Below are 7,649 nucleotides of genomic sequence, written 5' to 3'. Positions count from 1 at the left end.
TTGAGACCATAAGGATATTCTCCTGTAGTTTTTTTATTTAATTTTTCGTATTTCAGCTCTTTTGAAACTGATTAGTTTTTGGCATGGGTTAAGAAGCACTTTAATTTTTCTTGTATTAATAATCAGTTATCCCAGCCCCTTTATTGGCCATTCCAGCCCTTTCTGTTTGTCAGGTTTCCACGTAGGTGTGGGTCTGTTTCTCTCGTCTCTTCTGTCCGTTGTTGCTCACCTCTCCCTACATCAATTCTATCCTGATTTTGTTACCCTGATGGTCCATTTTATGTGTCAACTTGACTGGGCCGCCAGACTCCAGATAGCTGGGTAAACTTTATTTCTGGATTTGTCCATGAGGGTGTTTCTGGAAGAGATAAGCATTTGAATTGGTGGACTGAGCAAAACGGATGGCCCTCCCTGTTATGAGTGGACATCACCCAACCCTGTGAGGGCCTGAGCAGAACACAGAGGAAGGGGAGGGCTGACCTCCCTCTGCCTGACCTCTGGAGCTGTCTTCAATTTTGATGAAATCCAATCTGCTACTGTTTACTTTTATGGGTTCTACTTCCAGTGTTAACTCTAACTCTTTGCCTAGCCTTAGTTCCCAAAGGTCTCCTGTTGTCTTCTAAAATATTTATAGTTTTATATTTTACATTTAAGTCCACGATCCAGTTTGAGTTAACATTTATATCAGATATGAGACTTCTGCAGAAGTTCGTATTTTCTTCTGGACTGTTTGTCAGAAAGACTTTCTTTCCCCTACTGCATTACTCTTACACTCTCGTCAAAATCAGCCGGGCACATTTGGGTGGGTCCATTGCTGGGTTCTTAATTCTGTCTCACTGACCTATGTGTCCGCCCTTTGCCGACACTACGGTCTTGATTAGTCTGCTTAGATGATAAGTCTTGAAACGGGGTAGACCGATTCCTCTCATTTATTCTTCTTTTTCAAAAGTGTTTTAGCTTTTCCAGTTGTTTTCTTTCTCTACCTTATCTGTATCTACAGACGAATCCTGCTGGGGAAGACTGGTTAAATTTATGAATCAAATTGGGAAGACATTACATCTTTACTATGTGAGTCTTCCAACCCATGAAGATAGCATATCCGTATTTATTTAGGTCTTACTTGATTTTTTTCATCAGTGCTGTGTAGTTTGCAGCATACGAGTCCTAGATATATTTGTTAAATTCACACCTAAGTCTGTCTTTCTTTCTTTTTTTAGTGATTGTACTTGTAATTTTGGTGTCCATGTGTTTATTGCTAGTACAGTAATCCCCCCTTATCCATGGTTTTGCTTTCCTCAGTTTCAGTTACCTGTGGTCCACTGCTGCCCAAAAACATTAAATGGAAAATTCTAGAAATAAGCAATTCATAAGTTTTGAACTGCACACTGTTCTGAGTAGCGTGATGAAATCTTGGCACCATCCCACGTCATCTGCCCGGGACATAAGTCATCCCTGTGTCGGCTTCCCACCCATTCGTCACTTAGCAGCCATCTCCGATGTCAGATCAGCTGTCACAGTAACACAGGGCTTGTGTCCGTCACCCTGAGTTAGTAACGGCCCCAAAGCGCAAAGATAGTGATGCTGGCAATTCGAATATGCCAAAGAGAATTCGTAAAGTGCTTTCTTTTAGTGAAAGGTATATATGTATGGGAAAAACATAGTACATCTAGGGTGGTCCTGTCCGAGGTTTCAGGCAGCCACTTGGGGGTCTTGGAATGTATCCCATCTGGATAAGGGGTGCTACTGTATATAGAAATATTATTTATTTTGATTTATCCACCTTGCATCGTGTGACCAATAATGTCTTTCCTTGACTTGCTTATGTGCTGGCCAGAATTGCTAGCACTGGGTTCAAAGAGTGGTGAGAGCAGACATTCCTGTTTCCGTTGGCTCCTCACAAGGACTTGGGTGGCAGGCAAGACAACTGTGCCGGTGGAGAGACCTGCACAAGGTGGCTCAGCTGAAAAGCAGAGCACCGGCTCCTGCAGCCCCTCGCTGCCCACGCGACGAGGGAGTGACCCGCCGGGCAGGCTGGTCCTTGCTCTGGGGAACCAAGCACTCTCCCAGGACTCAGCCATGAAGAAAAAGAGAGAAGGGACAGGAGGAATGCTGAGGACATCTGTCTGTTTGCTTGTTTTGTTTTAATGTTTTAAACCCAAACCTCCCTGAGTGACACCTTGTAGTCAATGTCTAGGTCAAGCTGTGTGTCCTTGGACAAGGCTCTCTTCTCTGGGCCCCAGTTCCCTCATCTCCGAAAAAAGAAGACAAGGACCTGTCCGACTTGGGTCTGTTTTTAAATTCTACCATGTCCTAGCAGTGAGCAGAACTATTTTTAAAAAAAATCATCTTTATTGTTGAAAGTATTACAAATGTCCCCCTTTCCCTCCCCCATTGACCCCCTCCTTCCTGCACCCCTCCCCCAGCCTTCACCACACTATTGTCTGTATTCATGGGTTATGCATAAATGTATATAAGTTCTTAGGTTAATCTCTCGCCATCCACCCACCCACCACCCCCTCCCTTCCCCCTGAGATTCATCAGTCTGTTCCATGCTTCTGTGTTTTCTGGATCTATTTTGTTCATCAATTTATTTTGTTCATTAGATTCCACATATGAGTGTGATCATGTGACACTTGTCTTTCTCTGGCTGGCTTATTTCACTCAGCATAATACTCTCCAGGTCCCCCCATGCTGTCTCCAAGGGTAAGGGATCCTTCTTTTTTACAGCTGCATAGTATTCCATGGTGTAAATGTCCGAGAAGATGCTTGATATGATTTCATTCTTCTTGAACTTGTAGAGACTTGTTATGTGTCCTAACATGTGGTCTGTCTTTGAGAATGTCCCATGTGCACTTGAGGAGAATGCCTATTCTGCAGCTTTGGGGTGAAATGTTCTGTAAATGCCAATTACATCCATCTGACCTAGTGTGTCATTTCAAGCCATTGTTTCCTTGTTGATTTTTTGTCTGAAAGGTCCATCCAGTAAAGTCAGTGGGGTGTTAAAGTTCCCTTCTATGACTGTATTGCTGTCGAGCTCTCCCTTAAAGTCCTCCAGAAATTCTTTTTTTTCCAGGCTGTGTGTCTTTTGTTCCGAGGTGGGTCTCTGTAGACAGCATATATTTGGGTCTTGTTTTTTTATCCATTCAGCTGCCCTATGTCTTTTGATTGGAGCATTTACTCCATTTATATTTAAGGTTATTATTGATAGGTACTTATCTATTGCCACTTTATTTCTTTATGCCTGTGTTTCTTATTCTCTTTATTTCAACTTCTTATTACAGCAGACTCTTTAACATTTCCCACAATGCTGGCTTGGTGGTGATAAACTCCTTTTGCCTTTTTTTGGTCTGGGAAGCTCTTTATTTCACCATCTATCTTGAATGATAGCCTTGCTGGATAGTCTTGGTTTTAGATCCTTGTTTTGCATCACCTTGAATACTTCATGCCATTCCCTTCTGGCCTGTAGAGTTTCTTTCTTCTCTCTCTTTCTTTCTTTCCTTCTTTCCTTCTTTCCTTCTTTCCTTCTTTCCTTCCTTCCTTCCTTCCTTCCTTCCTTCCTTCCTTCCTTCCTTCCTTCCTTCCTTCCTTCCTTCCTTCCTTCCCTCCCTCCCTCCCTCCCTCCCTCCCTCCCTCCCTCCCTCCCTCCCTCCTTTCTTTCTTTCTTTCTTTCTTTCTTTCTTTCTTTCTTTCTTTCTTTCTTTCTTTCTTTCTTTCTTTCTTTCTTTCTTTCTTTCTTTCTTTCTTTCTTTCTCAAATATGTCTTTATTGATTTCAGAGAGAGGAAGAGAAACGGAGAGAGAGAAATATCAATGACGAGAGAGTCATTGATCGGCTGCCTCCTACACGCCCCCGACTGGAGATCGAGCCTGCAACCCGGGCATGTGCCCTGACTGAAATTGAACCCGGATCTCCTGGATCCTAGGCCAACGCTCAACCACTGAGCCACACCCGGCTGGGCTAGAGTTTCTGATGAGAAATCAGCTGATAGCCTTATGGGAATTCCTTTGTAGGTAACAGATTGCTTTTCTCTTGCTGCCTTTAGGATTCTCTCTGTTTTGAATTTTTGGCGTGTGAATTATGATGTGTCTGGGCATGGGCCTCTTTGAGTTCTTCTTGCTTGGGACTCTCTGTGCCTCCTGAACTAGTATGTCTTTTTCCTTGACCAGGTTAGGGAAGTTTTCTGCCATTATTTCCTCAAACAGGTTCTCTAAACCTTGCTTACTTTCTACCTCTTCTGGCACTCCTGTGATGTGAATATTTTTATGTTCGATGTTGTCCCACAGCTCCCTTAAACTGTCCTGTTTTTAATTGTTGTTTGTTTGTTTGTTTGTTCTGCTTCTTGTTTTTTGGGGGGTTTTTTTGGTGCTCTGATTGAGTGATTTTTTTCCCCCTACCTTGTCTCATCTGATCCTCAGCTTCCCCTAATCTGTTTATTCCTTCCAATGGTTGTTTTTTTAAAAATTTCTACTTTGTTGGTCTTAATTTCCTTCATACTTTCCATTTCTTTTCTCATGCTGTTGAGTATCCTTACGCTCAGTATTCTGAACTCCATATCTGATAGATTGCTTATCTTCATTTTGTTTAGCTCTTCTTCTGGAGAATTCTTTTGTTCTTTCATTTGGGGCTTGTTTTTTTGTCTCCCCATTTTGGCTGCCGGTTTGGATTTGTTTCTATGTATTAGGTAGGTCTGCTAGGACTCCCAGTCTTTTAGATGGTCTCTGGTGTAGGTCAATGTCAGATGCTGTTTGTGACTGGCCTTGAGAACCCTGTTTGAAGCTCTCTGCACTCCACGGTTTGTGGTTCCCTCTGCTGGGGCTGGGTGTGTTTGGACAGGACAAAGATATGTAACAAGGTCTGCTTTTCCAAGCCCTGGGACTAGAAGACAATCAGGCAAAGACTCAAAGCACCCAGAGGCTGACTGTTATTCAGTCTCTTAATGAACCTCAATCTGTGGAAACTCTACGGGGTGAAGCAGCTGATTGTTATTCAGTCTTTTAATGAGCCTCAGGCTGTAGAAACTCCACAGGGTGGGGAGAGGTTTCCCAACAGGATGGGGCAATTGCTTCCTCCCTCCCCCTCCCTAGGCAAAAGCTACTTGGATGGTGAATGTCTGCCTGAGAAAGAAGTCCTCTGCTGTATGGGGGAATGACTCAGCACAGGAATCCAGATGACTGCCCTCTGAGCTCTATACCCCCCAAACCAGCACCCCTGGATTCTCCTCACACAGCTCTAGTCCACTCTTCCCTCCTTCCACCGGAGCCCAAGGTGAGTGGCTGCACACAAAACTTTGTATGTTGGACCTTTAAGAGGGTGCCTGCATTTCCAGCTGTCTCTCCCTGGCTGACAGAAACCTCGCTGCTTTTCAGAGCCAGATGTTATGTGGGCAGCTTTCTCAGTTCTGGTGCTCTTGGCTGGGGAGCCCAGCCTGGGGTTTAGGCCCCAGAGTCCTCAGTGGGAACCCCACACAGCTGAGATAGCCCTCTGGACCTTCAGCTGCTGCCTGCAGGAGCCCAGCCAGCCCTCTCACCTCCACACTTCCTACCCGTCTCTATGTGGTCTCCACTTCTCCTCCTTGGTTATGAGGGTGCTCTCCAGCTTGTCTTCAGTTGCAGTTGACTATTCAGGGTGGTTTTTCTACATTTTAGTTGTCATTCCAGTTTGGTCCTGGGAGAGTGTCCCTGTAGCTTCCACTCAGTCCACTGCCATCTTGGGATCAGAAAACATCCCACATTGGTTACCGCATTCAGAGTGAGAAGGAAGACCAGAGGTTCTCCTTAAAAAGTTGCCAACAAAAGCTTGAAGTGTTTTTAAACCACTCTATTGATGTATAATTTTCATGCATGTGACCATTTTACATATGTGGGTTAAAGAGTCCTATACGCACCCATGTAACCAGAGCTATAATCAAGATAGAGGACATTCCCCTCACCCCTGCAAGTTCCCTCTTGTCCCTCTGCAGTCCACCACCACCCTACCTGCAGCCTCAGGTTTCTGTTCTCCAGGTGATCCAACCACTGACCAGGCAGGTGTCTCTCACTACAGGTTAGATGCATCTTTCTGAGATTTTTCTGTAGGCGAATTCATAGAGAATGTGCTCTTTTCTTTGCCTGGCTTCTTCTGTTCAGCGTGACGTTTCTGAGAATCACCCATATTCCCGCACATACTGGCAGCTCCGTTTTTATTGCTGAATAGCGCTCTGATGTATGGATGTTCCAGTTGGCTTGCCCATTCATTCTCCCGGCAATGGACATGTGGGTTGTTTCCAAGTTTTTTGGCTATTTTGAATAAAGCGCCTATGAGCATTTGTGTACACGTCTCTGCATAGACATTTTGTGTTCATTTTCTTGCATAGTAACGTCGGAGTGGAATTGCTGGTTTTTCCGTTGATAAGAAATTGCCCAACTGTTTACAAAGTGTTTGTCCATTTTCCATTCACACCAATGGTGTGTGAGAACTCCGGTTGCTTCATATTGTCACCAGCCCTGGGTGTTTTCATTGTTTATAATTCAGCTGTTCAGTGGGTGTAAGTGGTACTTACAGTTTAAATGAGCGTTTCTCGGCTGACCCATGGTGTTGAGCATATTTCCCACCTGCCCATTATCGACCATTCATATATTTTCTTCTGTGAAGTCCTATTGTCATCTTTTGTCCATTTTTAAAAAATGGATCACTCATTTTTTCATTATTGAGGTGTAAGAGTTCTTTATGTGTTTTGGATACAATGCAATGTCAGATATACACACTGCAGATGTTTTCTCTCAGTCCGTGGCTTTTTCCATTTTCTTAATGGTGGGTTTTTTTTTACAGAAAATTTTTTAGTTTTGATAAAATCCAACTGTTCTTTTTTTTTTTTTTTTTTAATGACTCATGATTTTTTGTGACCTATCTTTGCCTATCTCGAGGTCATTAAGATTGTCTCCCTTTTATTTTATTCCCAGAAGTTTTACAGTTACAGCTTTTATGTTTACGTCTATGCTCTATTTTTGGTTTTATATATGACGTGAAGTAAAGCTTGAGGTTCTTTCTTTTTTTGTCTTTCCCAAAAGGATGGCCACTTGTGCCAGCACCATTTACTGTAATGACTTCTCCCCTCTCCGTTGAATTCGCCAGGACTAAGACTAGGTTTAAGGAGACACGAACCTCAAGGCGGCGCTCATTCTCAGGTGCGGCCCTGAGGCGCGGGCTTCCTTAAATGTGGACGCCTGGGCACCTGGCTGGCCCCACCCACCGACTGGTAAGCGCACCACAGATCTGTGCATTAGAAATATCAGTCTCTTCTCTATAATTCTGCTTGGGTGACCTCATCCATGTGATCCAGTGAGGACAGGCACCTTATTTTATCGTTTCCATAGCATTTCTCCATTTTTGAATTTCTTTGCTTGTTGGGAGAGGCAACCTGCTGTGGGCCCCGTGGGTCCTGGGTTTTGGGTCATCTGCGTGCTCTCAGCCTGGCAGCTTGGTGCGGGGCCGGGGAAGGGGTACATCTTTGCACAGTACACTTAGAGGGTTTGGATTCCAGGGACAGTCTCCAGGCAGCTTCCATGCCAAGTACTGGATACATAATTCATGTTGGCAGAGAGCTTGGGATCCTTCAGGGAGGGACATTCCATGCCTTTAAAGGTTTTAGCCTGAAGGTCACAGCAGGGGGC

The sequence above is a fragment of the Miniopterus schreibersii genome (genome assembly GCF_964146895.1).
Source record: "Miniopterus schreibersii genome assembly, chromosome: 1".
NCBI lineage: Eukaryota > Metazoa > Chordata > Mammalia > Chiroptera > Miniopteridae > Miniopterus > Miniopterus schreibersii.
This window is presented reverse-complemented; position numbering follows the sequence as displayed.